Raw genomic sequence first — 19,880 nt, forward strand, 5'->3', positions numbered from 1 at the left:
TTTCAAAGTATCCTGAATGATATAGAAAAGGTTCTTTTTCAAAGTATCCTGAATGATATAGAAAAGGTTCTTTTTCAAAGTATCCTGAATGATATAGAAAAGGTTCTTTTTCAAAGTATTCTGAATGCTAAAGAAAAGTTACCAATGAAATGTTAAATGAAAAAAGACGGCATCCAAATCTGCAGTTAAGCCAATTGTGTAAAAATAACATGAAACAAGATATTGATACCATATTATGTACACAGACACAGACATTAATCTAACAAAAGGCATTAATCCACTAGAGAGTGGAATTAGTGATAATATTTTATTTTCCTTTTCTATTGTCTCTTTCTTCATAATTATTATAATTTGTTAATTCCCTTGTGAGTGATGTAGGGCATTTTACACCCAGGGTTTACAGGAAGGTTGTTGTCTTCATTTCGACTGTATTCAGTTCTACTTGTAACGTTTTCAGGTGTGGAGATGGAGGAATAGGGATGCCCTCTTCCCTGTGGTTCTAGCACCGTGCTGCAGAGAGGGACACCATTGGTATTAAACATATTCAAAAGCAAGCATGTTGGAGAGAGAAGCTAAAGCAAAATGGAAATTGCTCCTTAGGATTATTATTATTATTTTTGTTAGTTTGGAAGGATTTGCCTAGAGCTCTCTAGCTTATATAATCTTTAAAAATTACTTTTAAAAATAGTAAGATCACCAAAATAATTTTGGGTCTGTAAAATTGTCTTAGACTCAGCCACATCTATTTGTTCTTTTAATTACCTCCTGTTTTTTCTAATAAAATCATTAAATAAATAATATTAACAAAATAAAATAATAGCAGTATCTGCCTGTAGCAAGTGTACCATAAATTCCACAAGTCCACAAAATAAACAACACAAAAAAAGGTTCAGGAAGAAGGCTGACACCTTCATGCCCTCAAACTCTACTGAGATTTTTTCTTCATAGCAATTTACAGTTCCAAATTACTGTTTGCTAATAGCAATTTCACAATTTATTAAATGTCATTGCTTAATAAAGTTTTCATGTTTTAGCAGGATCCAACAGTAAACTGAATAACAAATGCTCCAATAATAAAATTAGAAGTAAGACATAATGGTTTTAGTATCATTTTATTTGTTAATGCCCTTTTAACTTAAGGATTTGAGGTTATATTCATTCAACAAACATTTATTGCGTAACTAAGATGTACAAAAAGAACCCTGGTCTTTTGACTACAGAATCTCTTAAATTGTCCAGAAGTATCAACTTAGTATATTAAACAAAGGCCAATACATAAGGACATCCTTCAGTCAGTTGGAGCTCTTTTCTGAGAAGTTGTAATTGAAAATGAACTAAATGTGGATTTTTATGAGAACAAAGTAATTATCTTTCTCTGTTTAACAACTAAGAAAATACCCATAGCTTCTCTCCCCTGGCCACAGTCTACAGTATTAAGCTTGACAGCTCCTTGCAAACCATACATCTTGCTCACTGAATTCTGGTTTATGAGGAGTTAGGTTCTGAGGCTTCTGGAGAATTCTCATGAGGTTATATTTAAAAAGACCCTTATAAGGCATTATCAGTGAACACTAACATGCATTACTTTATTTCAGTGGTTTCTTCCTTTTCTAGTTTTAAAAAGCATTTTCTAAATAGAAGTCTTCCTAAGTGTGTATTCATAACAGCAATGAGTTTTCAGTAATTTTAAGTTTATGCCTTGTGGGAGTATTGTTCTCATTATAAAATACAACTTCCTTCAGATGTCAAATTTTCTAATTAGGTATGAATGTGAAAATTAAATTTTGATTAAACTGACTCAGTCAAGTAAAGAAAAGCTTTACTGCATTGACTTAGAATAGTATATTTTCAATTAGAAAGAGTTGTGTTTCAATTGGGATAACATTTTATTTTAAAATAATTCACGCCATTTAACAGAAAAAAATAGCAAAAGGAAGCAGAATCTCTAGTTTTCAGACAATGCTTCTAAACTTATATGGACCCTAAATTCACTGTTGCAGATGAAAGACAGTCCCTAATTCATTGTTTCAAATAGAAAGAGTTTGTCACATGCACCACAAGATGCTTTAACACCCAGGAACAATTTCTATGCGAAACTTGTATTTAAAAAAATACCTTAAACAAAAAAGTACCTCTAACACAAAAGGCCTCACAACATAATTCTAAATAAAGCTGTATGATCAAGTAATTAGCAGTGGACTCTAATTAAAGTTAGAATTTAGAATTGCCCTGGACTCAGTATATATCTTCATGTTTCTATCTAATATATCCAGTTTTAACTTTTTTTCTTGTGTAGAGTGGGATTAATTATCAAGGTCATTGAGAGACCAGTGATTCATTTTGCTCTGAAATGCACAATATAAAAAATATTGGAAGATAAGAAAACATAATTCTGCTACTAAATTCAATGCTTTATAATATGTTCAGCTTAAAAGAAGTTACAAGGAAGTGAGCATACAGTTAAAGAAATCAAGATACCATTGAGATAATTAACCTTGCATTATTCTTTTTTTTTTCCTAAAGCATAATCTCCACAAAGAAGAACTGCATTGACTAGACGGGGAATTTTTTTCCTTTTCTCTAACTTCTTCCTGCAAAGCGTTATTATGCTATTTCTCAGTCATGCATGCGTGACTGTATATGTGTGAATGGGACTAAAATAAAGTACTTAATACTTGATTAATACTAAGTTTGCCCCTTGGAAGCTGGTTAGTCATTGATTCCTTGACACATACCTCCAGTAAGTTTATAAAAAAGAGAACAAACAGCACTTTCTGTATCAGATGCAGTAATGCCTTACTTATCCCAGAGCCACTTCCATGGCAACTTCTACTACAGAACACAACTGAGAACTTGGACACCAACCAAAAGTCTCCTGAGCACCTAAAATAGATGTTACTGTGTCTGTGCACTTTGGCTCATGCACTTTTCTCATCAGAGAATCTCCTGGTCCCTCCTGGCCTCTCTTTCCTTCCATAATATTTTATCAACTTATTTTTTTCTGGTCGTCTTGTGCACAGCACAAAAGAAATGATCATTATAAAGGAGTGGTTGAAGTTATAGGCAGTTGTCAGAGGAATGCAAACTGTCCACGCCAATAAGTAAAGAAGTCACCCATCCAGATGGACAGTGGACCCAGCAGAAAAAAAAGTCCTATAAAAATAATAAAACAGTTTCAAAAAGCACAGTGATTATGTGACCTTTTGACATAAGAAGTGATAGCCTTACACACCCCCAAAGAGGCCCCCAGAGTACTATTACATTATAGAGTAATTCTACAATGAGTATCCATGATGAGAATGCTGAGCAATTCAGACAACATTCAATTGAATTTAGTCGATCCCAGAGAGATATCGAAACACATAGTGGATCTCAGAAAGATAATTATCCCCAAATGGCTAAATTCTTTCTAAAACCTTTGGAATTTTCAGCAGTAAATTTGTAAGCTTCACTTTTTGGCAAGTCCACATAAGCAGAACTCGTTAATTGTCTCCATTATTTGTTTATTGACCAGCAGCAAATATTACATATTAGCTAGCCAGGCCTCTGAGGAAAGAGTGACAACTCAGATGACAGAGGTACACAGGGTCCTTTCTGTCTCCTCCACTGCCACTTTGGGCTATTTGCCTTCTGCTCTGAGAGCCCCTCCATAGCTCAGGGATTTGAAATCTTACTGCAAATATCACTCTTAGAAATGTTGGCCCCTTAAGTTGGATGAGCTTATACAAGAGAAACTTCATTAAAAAAAAAAAAAAAAAAAGCAGGCTTACCAGAATTTTTGAAAATAAATAGGAGTGAAGGAAAGGTTAAAATTAACAATTAAATATAGAAGCAAACTTAGGGTTAAAACCCCAATTCAAAAACGTGTGTTTTCCAAGTGGGACCCACCAAGCTGTGACGAGGTCAGGGAGCCTCCAGCGAGCCAGTTCAAGTGCCTGGAGCTGCCCTGTCCTGGTCCCCTTATCTGATTGGCTCTATATTGGTTCTATACTTCAAGCTGACGAGGCACTAAGCTATCCCTCCCGCTCAGTCAAGAGCATTCTGTACGTTCTGTAACAAGAAAGCATATCCCTCTTTATCTGACATGAACAACAAAACAAAAAACCACCCATGACAAGATACAACAAAGAACAAAGCTAAACTAAGCTTCAAAATAAAATAACAACACCAGTCCTTAGGTTCCTCAAAACAAAACAAAACAAAATCCTAGTAGCTTCAAATATCAACAGCCACAAAACGACACAGCTAAGGAGCTATTTTAAAGAGTGTGTTTTCTCTCAGAATAGAGACTAGGTGGGGGAAAAAGGTCAAATGACCATGGAATGCTGGTGCCCGAAACCAATGAACCCTGAAGGAGATTTCAATGAGCGAAAAACAGTACCTTATAAGTAACTGGTCTTGTCTACTCACAGCTGTTTCCAGTGCCGACTCTTGTTTAACTGTCTACTGCCTTCAGTTTAAAGTTAATTCTGCTGGCAAAAAAGTACAGAGCTTGTCTGGAAAATGCTGTTTGGACATAAACCATTCCTTTCAAAGCGGTGGTAGCTATATTTAAGTTTTCTTGTAGAGGGGGATATAAACCCTTCCTGTTGTTAATTTTCTTCCTCCTCCTTCTCCTCAGACTTAGTCAGTATCCTCCTATCCCATATATTGAAGAAAGAGACAGAGAGGGGAGAAAAAAACTACCAGGAAATATACCTTAAATAATGTAGTATTTGAGCATTTAGAAAAAGAAAAAAAGAAGAAGAAGAAGAGAAGAGATGAGAACCACAGAAAGCACATCAGGACCTTAAATATAACTTAGCCCAATGCCCTCATTTTATAGATTAGGAAACAGACGCCCAGAGAAAATATTTGCACAAGGTCATGCACATAGCTAATTAGTGCTGCAGTTAAGAATAGTTACCAGGTTTCACAACTCCCAATTCAATGCTCTTTCCACTACTTTAGCCTACCTGAGGGGAAATGGTTTACCTTTCGCTGCTGTATCCTTGTCGAACACCCCAGGGAGGTGGCAGTAACACAATTACAGTGTGAGAACCATCTCTTCTCAGGGAAAACATTTCCCTCCACTTCAAAATCCTTAATACTGAAAGTTTCTCTATAATGCCCAACTTTTTTGTATACCTAGGAAATAATCTTTTCCTTCGCTGATTTTCCAGAATATTTTTACGTCTCAGGAGTTGCCATTTTTCAGGGGACGTTAACATCCCTTAGTCCTCACAGAGGACTATGTCTGTAAGAGATGGGGCTGTGACAGGAGTCACAGTAAGTCGTTACAATTTTCTAGTCAGTATCAGCAACATTGTTACATGAGTCTTAAACTGAAACACATACATTATTATCACCACAAATTCCCACTTCCAATTTGTCAAGATTTTTTTTTACCACACATACAAATTTATTCTTAATTATTATTGATTATATATTTTATTAAATAAAAGAGAAGCAGCATAATAATTTTTATTTGGTGTCTTTCATATAACATTTCCTACTTATTTATGAAGAAATTATTTTCCTCTAACTGAATGAGTGATGTCCTTGTTATAATAATTTAAAAAAATTTTTCCTTTCTGAAATGTATTCGTTCATTCATTAACTCACTTATTTAACATAAATTAATTGAACATTTATAAACCTACCTCATCCTTCCTTTGTGGAATTTTGTAACTGACAAGCAATAGCTTTTTTAGAGAAGTGCACAATTTTCAAATAGCATCAAAGGGCTACAGTAAAGTCAATTTTGTATAGCTACCTTTTAACCCATTCTCACACTTTAAGCCCAAAGTTTATTTACATCCTATCCACTGAGTTGCCCACTCTCAACATCCATCCTGGGGTCAGATAAGCCAAAATATGAAGTGGACCAGATTGAAATTGCTCTGGTCACTGTTAATCTTTCTATTTGATCTGGCTCCTTGAAATATTAAAGACAAATCTACTTCAGATGCTACAATTTAAAGGCACAATTAGCAAATGGTCAGATCATTAAAGACCCATTTTCAAATTCATTCTTTAAGATCAAGTTGTATCTACACTTGCCCTCGTCTTTGGCAGAAAGCAATGTAATCGTGACCAAATAATTATAAAAGTATTCTTTTTAAATGACAATTAGATTTTTTGAAATATATTTTCCAAAATGTTGAATAACTAATGGGTATTATATCAATTTTCCAATCCTGACAAATAAGCAATTGAGATTCAAAACACGAAAATGTTGAGACAGAAACTTTGTAAAACCATAGTTTGTGCTTTTTAACACAATAGCAGGATCCTATACTTCTTTCACTGTCTAATTGAGCTCTATGCAAAGGTAAATCCCAAAGGACATTAACAACTACATTTATACATAATACTAATTGTCAAATGTGATAAGAGTTTGACACATTGATACATATTACTTGGTTTACTGAAAGTATGCCATATTTTTCTTTTACTTCTGAAACTTTATTTTTGATTTGAACATTTTGCCTTTCATCTGTTAGAAGGAGCAGGAAGAAAATAAGAGTAAAACCTGGAAGCGAAGTAGGCTGTGAGGAAGACACAGATTTAAATGAAATGAGTCAGGGTGATTCAGGGCTGTTGAGTGGACTCAGGAAGGAAGGCAAAAAGAGAAGTCACGTACAAGCAGGTTGTTTAGAACAGAAGCGGGCTGAGCCACAGACAATAGATTATAGGCATTGAATTCAAGAACCAAAGTTTCTCGAAATAGGTTAAGCAGAGAGAGAACCAGCAATTTTGGTGACCAGTGCAAGCAACAGGAAATTGGCCCTCAAATTTACTTTGTAATTCATGACATGGTTCTTTTCTACAGATTGGAAGGGGAGCTTGTGCTACCAACATGTGAATTCAACACAAGCTAAAATAGCATAATGATATACAACTATTTAAAAGTTTTTGTCCTTCTATATTTAGGGCTCTTGGACACACTCCAAGTTGGCCTACTCTGGGCGTGCTCTGAATTTCAGAATCCCAGGGTAGTTTAGAGGGGAACGGTTCCTGTGTTATGAAGGCTGGACCTGCGGCGTTGAATTTCACTGATGGGGGAAGTACTTACAGCAGAGGTGAACTCCAGGGCAGACCATGTTACCACAGGCGAGGCAGTGGGAACCCTCTAACTCTTGATCTCCTCCTCTCAGTCTGCAGGTTCACAGTAACACTAGAAGAAAGCTTTTACTAAGGAATCCCAGAGCGCTCTTTTGTGACAGCAGTGAAGGGAAGTGACTGCACGAACAGCTACTGGGTTATAATACTCTGTGCTCAGGAGATTTCATACATGGAAGTTTTAACAGTCCCAGGGAACTGAAGCACATAAAAACCTTAAGTATCAACTCTCTTAAACCAACTCAAGCTCATGCTTACTTTGTTGCCCGTCTCCTCTCACAATCCAATCTCTTCCCAGCAGCCAGAGAAATTATCCCCTCTTCATACCCTCTAATGGTTTCCCATCATTCCTTTGCTTCATATCCCCCAATAGTTTCCCATTATTCTCTTGCTTCATATTATCCAAAGCTTTCCCATCAATCCCCTGCTTCATCCCTGCGATGGCTTCCCATTGCCCTCAGTATAAATCCAAATGCTCAACCATGACCTCCTAGGTCCTATATAACTTGACCCCTGTTTGTCTTTCCTACTGCTTTCCTAACCTGCTGTTCTATAATGTTCCTTCCTCATATCTTCACAGGACTAACTCCTTCTCAGCATTCAAGACTCATCTCAAAAGGTACCACCCCAGAAAAAAGATGTCCTGACCACTCTAGCTAACCATCCTCCCCGCCACAGACACATACTCTCTACCCCATTTCCCTATTTTGATTTTTCTTCATAGCCCTTACCAGTATCTGAAATGACCTTTGGTTCTTTTTTACTTATTCATTCATTTAATTAGTTAGTCAGTTTACTGTATCTCTTCTAGAATAAATTTTATAAGATCAGAAATGTATCAGAAGTTATAAATAAGACCAGAAACACAAGATTTAGGGTTTTTAAACCACATTATTCCCCGTGTTCTGAACAGTGTCTACTATAAAATAGGCATTTGACAAATATTACTTGAATGAATTAATTATATTTCCTGCCTGGGTTACTACTCTTCAGTCAACAAACATCTAACATAAGCCGTTGGCATGAAGGCAAAGATGAATCTACTTCTGCAATTGACTGAACTCTGTAAACGCCCTGTGGCTCAGCAGCTAGGCATTGCCGGAAATAAGGAAAGAGCTCTCGCTGGGCTTGAGGTAGCAGTATCTACACAAGGTGCCTCTAAGCCCTTGAATTTTGTTATTGCAAAGGCCAGAATATATCCTTGACTTGCCAGAATATCTTCTGTGGATATTTACACCTAACTAGATATGCGATCCCATTTGCAAGAAGGTCCTAAGAGCTTCTGGCCATCTTTGTTTCCTGAACTCTGCAATAGTTGCCCTTATGAAATTAGCAGATAGCCTAAAGCTAATTCTATCCTTTCCAGGTGGTTTCAAGAAACTGCTCTCAGCTGCCAACTCTTCAGGAGCAGAAGCTAAAGCCTTGCATTCACAACATATGTTTTCTAAATGAAAAGGGGGCAGACTAAATAATTTTAGAGAGGTGAGCTCACAGATAATTTAATCTCCCATCTCATTTCTCGTCCACACTGATTCAGAGCTCTCCAGCGAGCTGTAAATTAGATTTCCTCTCTTGTCTGATGTCCTACTGCTTCATAATTACTTGTTCTGGTGAGTCAGCCTCTCTGGGTCCTGGGCTCAGACACATTGTGGAATAACATGACTGGCTCAACACACTCCATCCAGCCACATCAGAAAGGTAGCTGTGTGATGGCTACAAAGAGGCTGTGTGAGGCAGGCAAAGAGAGGACGAGTGTTTGTTGGGAAGAAAATGAGTTTTCCCACGCGCCACAGCAGCTGTCCCCTCAGGATCCCCAGCCAGAGAAAATTTTTGGTCTGAACACTGTTGCTACTCAGTGGCAAATAACATCACTTAAAATCATTTTTGAAAAAAGTGGCCTTTTCCTACGGTACTGACTATATATTAATCTAAGTACATAAGTGGCATTTATTTAGTCAATGTATCAAAGCTACCAATATTTATTGATTCTCTTCTATGGACAAGGCCTTGTGTTAGGTAATGAGGTTTCTATAATTATTCCTTGTTCTCTCACGAGATGATAATATTTCTTTTTATTGTATATCTTCCAGAATACAAATTTCCCCAGGAAAATACGGTAAAAGCTTCTTCTTTCCTCCCCTCCTTTCATCCTTTCTTTCCTTCCTTCAATTTATTGAAGCCATATTTATTGAGTCCATATAATGTGCAATGCCTGGGTATAAAGAAAAAGACAAAATCCTACGTCAGGAAGCTTACCCTTTGGAGGTGGAGAAGGGAGAAGTTTACAGACGACTATTGGTGAGATCAGCACAGGATTACAGGAGGTGCATGAAAGCATGGAACAGAGGTGGGAAGTAACGAAAAAAGCCTTCCTTGAGGAGACGAAACCAAGACATATTTTGAAAGCAGAAAGAGAGAGGGTTACATTCCAGGCAGGTGATAGGGCACACCTGGGTCACTTCAAGGAGTTCCACAGAGCTGGAATGTACAAAGAAAGACATAGACTAACAGATAAAATACGCAGAAGGAAATATAGGCAAAAGCCAGGCTCAGGAATTTGGTTTTTATCCTGAAGGCAATGGGTAGCTACTGAAGGATTTGGGGATATTTTGTTTTTAGAATGCTAAGAGGAGAAAGCATTTAGGGACAGGGGGTCTAAAGGACTATTTAAGAGGTTGTTTCTTTATTCAAGTAAGACATTGAGATGGTCTGAAATTAGGCATTAGGGACAGAGATGGCCTCAAGAGAAATTTAAATTTTTCCACAGGAAGAAAGATTTGGGAAAGGCAAACTTACTTTCAAAACGTCTATAAAATCAATAGGGAAAAAGGTATCCAGTATTAGAATTGCATGAAAATGTAGTAAGTTCTCATTATGTAAAAGAGTGTTTTTCTAAGTTCTCTCTGCTGACAGATGAGGAAGCGGAGGCACACGTCTCGAAAGAGTGATAGCAGAATTTGAACTCATGTCCATCTGACTACAAAGCCCAGATTCTTTACCTTAAATCACCTGTCCCTTTAAGGAGGTCATAAATTTTGGACCCCTTCTTACACTTGGGTGCCTAGCCTTGAAGAGACCGTTTGCAGTATAATTTGGCAGTATCTTAACAGATTCCATATGCAGAATTGTGTAGGTTTTCTAGGCATCAGTGTGCTCGGATTTGAGATCCAACACACAAACACCTGTATTTGCACTGTTTCTATGGAACTACATAGTTAGCTACCCTGCAAAACACAAATCCTTCATCAAATTTCTCTTGATCATCTATTATTTCTAAGCCTGGAAGATTTATTCACACTCTACACTACAACAGCCAGTTGAAACAAAATAAAAGTGGACTCGGCAGATAACCTAGTTCAATCAAGTCAAATATTGAGCTTTGAGAAGAATGGAGTTTGAAAGATAAATTAGTTTCAGTGCATCTAGGAAGGCAAGAGGTAAAACTCTTAAGACATTGAAAACAGAAAGGGGTAGACATAGCTCAGACAAGGAAAAATGCTGAGATTTGCCTTAAAGTTGGGATAGGAAAATTCTTTCTCTAGCACATTTTACATCCACTATGGGTAGAATAACCATATACTTGACCATCCAAACCTTGATTCCTTGAGAGTAAAAGGAGGCACTATTATTAATTACAATAAGATAGAAGATAAAAACCACAGCTCTTATAGGCAAACCTGGATACATGCCGCCCTACCTGGAGGTCAGCATTAAGCCTGACCTTCAGATGACGAGTGTATCAAGAATGAGGTCATAGGTTTTAGAGTAACTGGCTCCTACTGTTTGGAGGCAAGACAAGAAAAGTCAAGAATTCTTACCCAACATGGACAAGGTGTTCAATACACATACAAAGTTTCAACTGAACCATTTGAGATATATTAATTATTTTAGTTCCACAGCTTATTTTATTAAAAAATGATACAGGACAATGAAAAATGATACTTTATTATAAGAGAATCACAGATAATTATAAAGTGTCTCGTCTCCCATATAAAGTAATGTATTCACATAAACATTTTGGCTATAACATATAAAGATATTGGTATAAATGTTTGCCCCTAGCTATTCTGATTATTACAAATAAGCACAGGCTTTATTTTTCAATGTATTAACCATGACTGAGTCAATATTAATAAACACCAAAGTGAATAAAATCTCGCTCTACTCTCCTGTCCACTCCCAAAGTCTTTACTGAGATGAGGACATCCTTCCTCCCTTCCATCCATCCTTCCTCAAGGTTCCTTACTAGGCTAGACTAAGAGAAGGATGGGGATAGCTTGGGAAGCAAACATTCCCAGGTACAGATAGGAGGTATCAGCCAAAATTGATTAGGTGTCCAACCTTGGTTCTGCCAGCAACTAGCTGAGTGACCTTGGACAAAACACTTCATTAGGGCTTAGTTTTCTCCTGCATAAAATGAGATGATTTAGGAAGATTATTTGGAGGTTCTTTCAGATGTGAAATTCGACTATTCGCTGAGATAATTATCTCCCATATGTTTTAAATTTGCTTAAAGTTTATTTATCTATGAGGATTGAGATGATATCTGTTGCATCATAAAGAAGTTGAAACAGCCAGTTATTGACAAAACAACTGTAATGGTAACAATAGCAATGATTGTTTAAGACTTGCAAGAATAGGCCGTGGGGAGACATTTTCTTCTTTAGTATATAATAGGAGGACTGTTAAAATTTTCTGACGGGAAAAATCATCAGATATAAAATGCTGAGCCACCTTGTGCTTAATAATTTTTAACTATTAAGCTTATTTGGGCTCCCAAAACAGGCTGAGGATCAAGCTTCCTGAATTTATACAGGAAAAAGAAGAGTTCTCCCAGAAGTGCAAAGTTGTTTACCTCCACTGTCATTTTTCACAAGGAAAGAATGGATCCACATTTACAAGGTAGAATTTGGCAATGAACAGAGGAGGCGCCTCCCTGGTCTGTAATCTTGGACAAGTTCCTAGATACACATGCCTGGTTCAGAAAAGAATGAAAATGAATTGCCCATCAATCCTGGGCTTTTGGACCTCAAGCTTCAATGCAACCAAACGTAAGGAAACCCAACTTTTTTCTCATATTTTGATTACTTTTCAACACAGAAGTAACATATTTCTTTATAAAAAATACAAACAACAAAGAAGTATTTAATGTTCCTACCCTCTCAACCCTCACCGATACTATTCTAAAGGGTTAACCACTATCAATAGTTTGCTGCGCATCCATCCAGATTCTCTCTTTGTCTGCATACGTATTTTCACATATGTATAGTATATACATAGATGTATCCACAAATCTGTTTCTGAAAAAGAAAAAGTTATCTCCCCTTTTCCAACATTTAGCTAAGTTATTAAATTTGTTGATCTTTAGAGACAAGCAAGCAAGCAAGCGTAATAATAAATGTGTCTGCCTTTCCCAACATAAAAACTCCCTTCTCCATTCTTAAACCCTTGGACTTATCTGTACGACTTTTAGGCGGCCAAGAAAAATAAGTGCAATGGTATCTTACTGGCAGTTAAGACACTTAGCAAGATGGGTACTTAGTAAATGTTTACTGGTTGGAATGAATGGATGAATCACACCAAGGGCCCTAATCTCATCAATGTGGGAGAAGCTGCCAGGAAACAGCCACATGTGAATTGACATCCCTAGTATCCATTCCTCTTTTTATCAAGTGTTCAAGAATTGCTTCTTTGAATGTCTCTTAATGATTGCTTTTGTGTAAGGATATATGTGTTTCAAACCTGAATCCTGTATTTTTCATCATCACTATACGACCACTGAGCAATAAAAAGTCTGACTTGAATATATCACCCTCGTTCATCATAAATTGGACTCTGTAGTGGGGAACCAACACTTTTCTGGGATCTATTAATCCCACTATCCTTGTAGAATTTACAGTGTTTGACATTAAGAGATATCAATGCATATTTCCCACAGACTTTCTAGAAAAAAACCCACTATCTTAAGCCAGCCTTAGCCAGCAGTTATTGAACTGGTAAGATAACTACTGTCACTTTCAGCCTATCCAGAAAATAATTTTATTTTTCTTAGAAATTTTAGTCAGGGGCTGGCCCCATAGCTGAATGGTTAAGTTCATGCACTCTGCTTCAGTGGCCCAGGGTTTTGCTGATTCAGATCCTGGGCATGGACCTAGCACCACTCATCAAGCCATGCTGAGGTGGTGGCCCATATAGCAGAACCAGAAGGACCTACAACTAAGATATACAACTATGTACTGGGGAGCTTTGGGGGGAAGAAGAACAAAAAATTGAAAAAGAAATTACAAATATCAACCTACTAGCTTAAAAAAAGAGAAATTTTAGGCAATATATTCTTTGTTTTCATCCTGGAAACTACAGTTGATAGTTCCTTGGTCTTGCAATCAACTTCAACTCTAATTTTTTTCTTCACTTTATTCAATGAATCTATCATCATCTATGTCAGTAAAATCTTCCTATGAGAGAATACGTATTTTGGTCATGGGGAGAGATGTCGTTGGAATTTGTTGTGGAATGTTAGAGTGTTTCTAATCTTCAAACCCAATTTGTTGTTGACGAGTAGATGATATTTAAAGATATAAGAACAGATGAGATCGCCAGAAGAGTGAGTATAGTTAGAAAAGATGAACAAAGACTGAGACCTGTGGCATTTCAATGAAATTTCAGAAGTATTAGTAGTGTGTGTGTAGTTTATAAACAAATTAATGAAACATACATGCATTAGGATATGCTGTTGAGTGAAAAATTTTGGAGATGCCTGTTTTCACTTGGATGGATGTGGTAACAAATAATTGTGCAAAGATGGAAGGGCTATAAGAGAGATATGAGTCATCATTAGGTTTTTGTAACTTTATTTTGGCATAATTTCAAATTACAGAAAGATTATAAGAATACTACAAGTAAAATCCATATGCCCTCTACTCAGATTTACCAATTTCCTTCTTTCAATCTATGGATGTGCATATTATTTTTTTTCTGAACTACAGAGAGTAGGTTGGAAAGAATGTGTACCTTTTTCAGTACACAGCGTGTACATCCTAAGAGCAAGGATATTTTCTCACATAGTTTCAGGACATTTCTCAAAATTATGAAATTTCACATTGATCAACATCATTATCTAATTAACAGTCCATATTCAAATTTGTAAATTGTCCCAGTAATGTCCTTTAAGGCTATAATATTTCTCCGTTTCAGGATCCAATCCAAGTCACACATTGTACTTAGTGCCATTTTTCTGTATTTTTCTTTAACTTGGAACATTTCCTTAACCTTTCTTTGTCTTTACTGACCTTGAAATTTTTTAAGGATACAAGCAAATTATTTTATAGACTGTCTCTGTTTGGATTTGCCTAATATTTCCTCATGATTAGATTCAGGTTATGCATTTTTAGCAGAAATGCCAGAGAAGTGATGTTATGTCCTTCTCACTGCATCCTATCAAGAGGCACATGATGTCAGACTGCTGTGACACTGATGAAGTTAGCTTTGATCCATTTTCTTATCATACCCCTACCCAGTAGCTTTAGGATCCACTGATGATTTTCTCTTTCATTCCTTCTATATTTATTAATTGGCATTCTATTGTAAGAAAGAGCTTTCCCGTCATACCAATTTATTTATCTAATATAAACTCATGGGTTTTTATTTTATTTAATTGGTTAAAACCAATTATTTTACTATGTACTTTAATACTCAAATAAGAGTATTTTGTTTGTAACAAGATGTTTCAGGCTTAGCAATACTTTCTCTGTCCCACGCTTAGATCAGTCTTCTCACCTTGATTTATAGTAATGGAGAATGCCATTTAGAAACCAAGTGCTAAACACTCCTGCCATTGCTTCTAGACCCTCTCACCGACAGAGTTAGGGAAATTAAAAAATATATATATATATGCACATACACACACAGAGTATATCTTCTAGTTTTTAATCATACGTTTCAAGTTTTGACAATATGATTCGGTTCTCGGGGTAAAAATATGGGAGATTATCGCTTATACTTCCTCTCATCTCCCCTCCCACTTTCTCCTACACTTCTATTATGGATAAATATTCACAAAGTAATAACAATAATGTTATATCTATTTTCTGCTCTATAACCCTATTTTTGCCAGTTGTTAATCTTAGTCCTGTAGTTAAATTAACTCAATGTCACTATGAGAATTTTATCACACATTCCTGCACTTGAGTTTTTGATTTTGATTCATTTTTGGTTTCAGGAAGTTCACATTGGAGTAATTTCATCAAGGAGACTTAAGTATTGTATATTTGAGAATATCCTTCTACTGCAGCGTGCCTGGATACATTTTCACTGGTATCACTTGATCATCCCCAGAACTTCCAGTATCTTCTGGCACTCAACATCGCTGGGAAGAGGTCTGAGGTAAGCCTGTTTTTTTTGTTTGTTTTTTCCCTTTCTGTGTAACTTCATTTTATCATCTGGATACCAGCAGAATTTTTCCTTTTCCCTTGATGCTGGATGAGAAGGGTACGTCCAGATATCCTACGTTTTATGTCAATTTGATGTCCCCATTTAACCTGAAGATTCAGGTACTCCTTTCATTCTACTTTTTTTCTTTCATTATGTCCTTAAATATTTTTCCCTGCCCATGTATTGGGTTTTACACTTCAAGAATACAAATTACTGCCTTCTTATCTATCATCTTTTCTCTAATTATCCAATTTCTGTGTCTCCCCTCTGGTTTCACCATGATTTTTTCAAGTCTTTCTTTTCTTCACGTCATTGATCTCTTGTGTAGCTCTGTCTCCTATCTTTCTTGATCCTAATATATTTGTTAGATTTATGAAGGTCTTTTTAAGTTCACAATTAGCCTCCTCAACTCAGAAGCATTTTCTTTCTGTTGTTTATCACTCTGTCTTTGAGCTCACGTCTATGGAATTCATGGTTTCTTTAGGTAATGCATTTTCTTTTATAATACATAGCATTGGGTACTTGTGGAGGACATCAGATTTCAACCTTGTTTTTATTCTCTCAGATTTTTTTCAAGCTGCATTTGGCATGGTATTCTCATCTTTCTTTCTTTGTTCTTAATTAGTTTATCTTTTGTTGTTATTTCACTCTAGTGTTTGCAGGTTGTCATGCCAATGCATTTCACTTTGTTCACAGTAAACCCAGCAGCTGCATTCTGAACAGTCTCTCTTTTCTTGAGACTGTGAAGGTGAATCTATTTGACATGCTTCCCACCTTGTAAGTACACTGTTTATTTTTCCCTCAGAGCAAAGACGACTCTTCAGGAGTTAGTACATTTCTTTGGCTGTACCCTTAGAAAATCTTACGATTTTCAAGTTTAGAGCAATTCCTTTCCTCAACAGCCACTTCCAAGGGCCAAGTTATAAACAAAAGTTAATAATGTAAGCATTGTAGCATTATATATACAAATGTACTGTATTCTCCAGTTCACACATGAGAGGATCATTTGCTGGACAAAAAAAGGGATAACAGAGTTTAACTCCTATCAAAAATGTCATAGTTTGGGAAGAGTCTCTCCTTCTCTCTAGAATCATATTTGACATTTGTTAACATTAGCCAAAAATAATTTGCTACTGCCCTGACTAAAATATAATACTGAAATTTGAACACATTTTTTCTCTTTTCTTTCATAACTTGCCCCTCTGTAGCCATCTATATGATGAAGACAGGTGTCACTTTCCTCCCTGTCTTCCAAGTACACGGGTTGGTTTTGTTGTTGCTGAGATGCTCTGTTCGAGTCTCCAGTGCCATTGGTGTACACAGACAGCCTTTGTCCTCCTCCACAGGGTTGCCACAAACTGCTGTAGTCTCAGAGCATGTAATAAAGGCGAGGAAACACTCACGTGAATACGTAATGTGGTGTGTGTGCGTGCGTGTGTGTGTGAATGCATCACAGTCACATAACTCATACGAAACACACACACACAAATTCTAAAAAGCATAGATCTATATTGAAATGGACAGTTGGAAGCAGTGCAACCTGGAGAAACATTTAAATTCATTCAAAACCAAAACATTAAAATATTATTACCCGAAGACTTGGGCTAGCAAAGAGAAACAAACCATTTAAAACTATTTGTTGAACGTTAAAATTGTAAGAAAGCTTTTGTTTGACTTTGAGAAGCAGAAAAAGGCAAGTGGACCCAGTGTAGTTTGGTTTTCTAGAGTAGAGCTAATGAATGACCTTAATGATTTCTTGTCTAGTGGGAAGAGCTTGGTACAAGTGGGAAATTCTGTATTTTTTTTAATTTATATTTTCATCCTGGGAGATTTTTCTTCACACGCTATCCTTCTGTGTTCATGGTCCTTGGTCACATAGGAACAAGTGCATATTCTGCCATTAAACACAGGGCCACATACAGCTGTACTTCTGGTCTTTAACAAGCATATGAACATCTGAGGGTCTACTTAAAAATGCAGATTCTGATTTTGGCCCTGGGGTGGAAGTGGAGACCTGAGAATTTGATTTTCTATCAAGTTCCAGGTTGATACTGCTGGTCAGAGGGTTACACTTTGATTGGCAAAGATCTGCACACTAACGATTTTAAAAGAATGGTTCATTTTTATGCACCTAGAGACACTGCAGTAGCCAAGGAGCAAGGAGTGCTTTCAGTGTGTTAAATTTCACCCCAGACCTTTATGCAAGCACAATAAATTCCAAAATCTTCTTCCAATATTTTTATTATCCTCCTTCCCTATCTTTTTTTGTCTCCACTTACTTCTCTGATTTCCAGCCCTCACCCGCTTCTCCACTTCCTTCTATTATCTAAGAGGATGGCTGAATCACAATATTCAAGATTAGGAAATGGGGGCATTATTTTGATGAAATTTCCCTCCAGGGCTTTAAGTATTTTGATTTTGCATTACCATTGTTGATGTTATTTTAGGCTGAGAACAGACTGCAAAGTACAAGAAATCTGACTCAATAGCAAAGTGCAGCAAATCAACATCTTCAATGTTTGCAGAAACTCTGACCCATAGTTCATAGGGTGGGAAAAAAACAAATTCATGCTGGAAAACAAAACAGCCACCCAAAAACAAAAAACAACTCCATGCTATTGAGTGTAAATTTATTTCCGCTCTACTTGTTACTGGTGCATTGGGTTCTTGTTGTCCCCCAGGATAGAAATCAAGAGAGACAACAAACCAGAGTAGAAAAGTAAAAGTTTATCAGCTTATGCACAAGAGAGGCACAAGGGAGCCGCTGCGGAAAGGAAAGGAACTGGTGACAGGCTCCTTAAGGAATTGGATTGTGGGGATTTTGTTAGGCAAAGACTGGGGAGGAGTGCCTTGTCATAGCATATAGAGGTGGGGTTTTTCTCGCCCTTGCGCTGTTATTCAATGTGCCACCATGTGCACTGTGTGTAGTATTAGCATGCTAGCTCTCCACCCCTGGGTGTGATTTTTATTATGCTAATGGGGCTAAGGTCACCATCAGTCGACTCCTGGGTGCTAGGGTGTATGCCTAAGCCTGGGGAAAGTCCTGAAGCTGCGGAATGTGGATCTTGGTGGCCTCTATCTGATTCTCTTAGCTTGCTGAATGGTTAAGGGCCTTATCTAGTTAGGCCAGGGGGCTTGTGAATGACCCTATCCTGTTAGGCTGGTTCCTGTCTCATTCTCTTGACTTTTCATTACCAAAGGGCTACGCTGTACATGAGATTTCATGTTTTAAAAGAGAATGGCCACTGATTAAAAAAAAAAAATGTACTTATTTGAAAAAATTGGTCTCTGTCTTTGAAACCTAGAATTAGACAGGTTTTCATGACAAATTTTCAGTTTTCATGGTAAACAACCTATCCATTCTTACTACCTATCCCCACTTATCTTCCATAGTTATTTTACTAATTTTTGTCCCTCTGTAACTGCAAATACATAGTAATCTTTTTACTTAATTACATTTTATTAATATATCAAAAGTTGGCTGATAAAAAATAGTATATGCCCACAGGTATTTATTTAAACTGCTATTGTGATTGGAGGCCCAAAGGAATATGAAAACACTTCTACCCTTAAGAATTTTTCTACCCCTCCCCTACGAATCTTTTTACACATGGACCTTAGTAAATCTTTTGACCCATATTTTCTAGTGTTTATTTGCTAACCATCAATTATTCATTCTGAATCCATCAAGAGCACTGATGTGCTCTGAACTTACTCCATGAATCAATCAAAACAAAAACTTCGTAATTCCACTCACGAGCATGTTCTAATATTCCACTCACTACACAATCCAATGCATAATACACAGAATTATTCTCAAATTAGTCTCACCAAATTAAGTTGAAAAGCACAGTTTTAAGCAATAGCTACCTTTCACTAAACTCCTTTTTTTCCAGAATGTATAGTATATTCAACTTGAGTTGACTTTCATTTAAAACATTAGCTTGGGAATTAAAACTTACGGTTTGATTCCTATGTTCTCATTCATTAAAAGGCTAAAAAATATTCCATTTCTATTGTGTGGAAGCAGATATACATTAAACCTTTTACAGATAATCAGCTATTTAGGCCAACAGGCAAAAATCTCTGGGTCTTTCCTACCATAACACAGGCCTTTCACAAGGCAGCAAATAAGTGGACTTGGTTTGATTAAATATAAACACATGGAGAAGTAGTATAAGCTTTCTGAACTGGAAAGTACTAACAAGGAGCTGTATGACGAGAGATCCTTGAGAATCACAGTAACAGAAAAAGGGATATACTTATGCCACACCAACATGGCTAATATGAAATGTCTCCATCCTGTGAGTATGAGAAAGTGCTCTCTCACTTAAATAGCTTTTTGT

General features: G+C 36.7%; 1 protein-coding gene across 3 annotated transcripts in view; it reads right to left on the reverse strand.

Annotated features, from left to right (window-relative positions):
* The window catches only part of ARHGAP24 (Rho GTPase activating protein 24), a 463,746-nt gene that overhangs the window by 196,554 nt on the left and 247,312 nt on the right, over positions 1–19,880 (reverse strand). The window contains exon 1 of one of the 3 annotated variants that reach the window (XM_046656917.1): positions 4,411–4,606. The exons of 1 other annotated variant lie outside the window; for it this stretch is intronic. The gene's annotated coding sequence lies outside the window, so the exon portion shown is untranslated. Of the gene's footprint in view, positions 1–4,381; positions 4,607–19,880 lie in introns of those variants that run through there. One more of the 3 variants, XM_046656915.1, reaches the window with a different exon arrangement.

This window comes from Equus quagga, chromosome 3 (genome assembly GCF_021613505.1).
Source record: "Equus quagga isolate Etosha38 chromosome 3, UCLA_HA_Equagga_1.0, whole genome shotgun sequence".
Taxonomy (NCBI): Eukaryota; Metazoa; Chordata; class Mammalia; order Perissodactyla; family Equidae; genus Equus; species Equus quagga.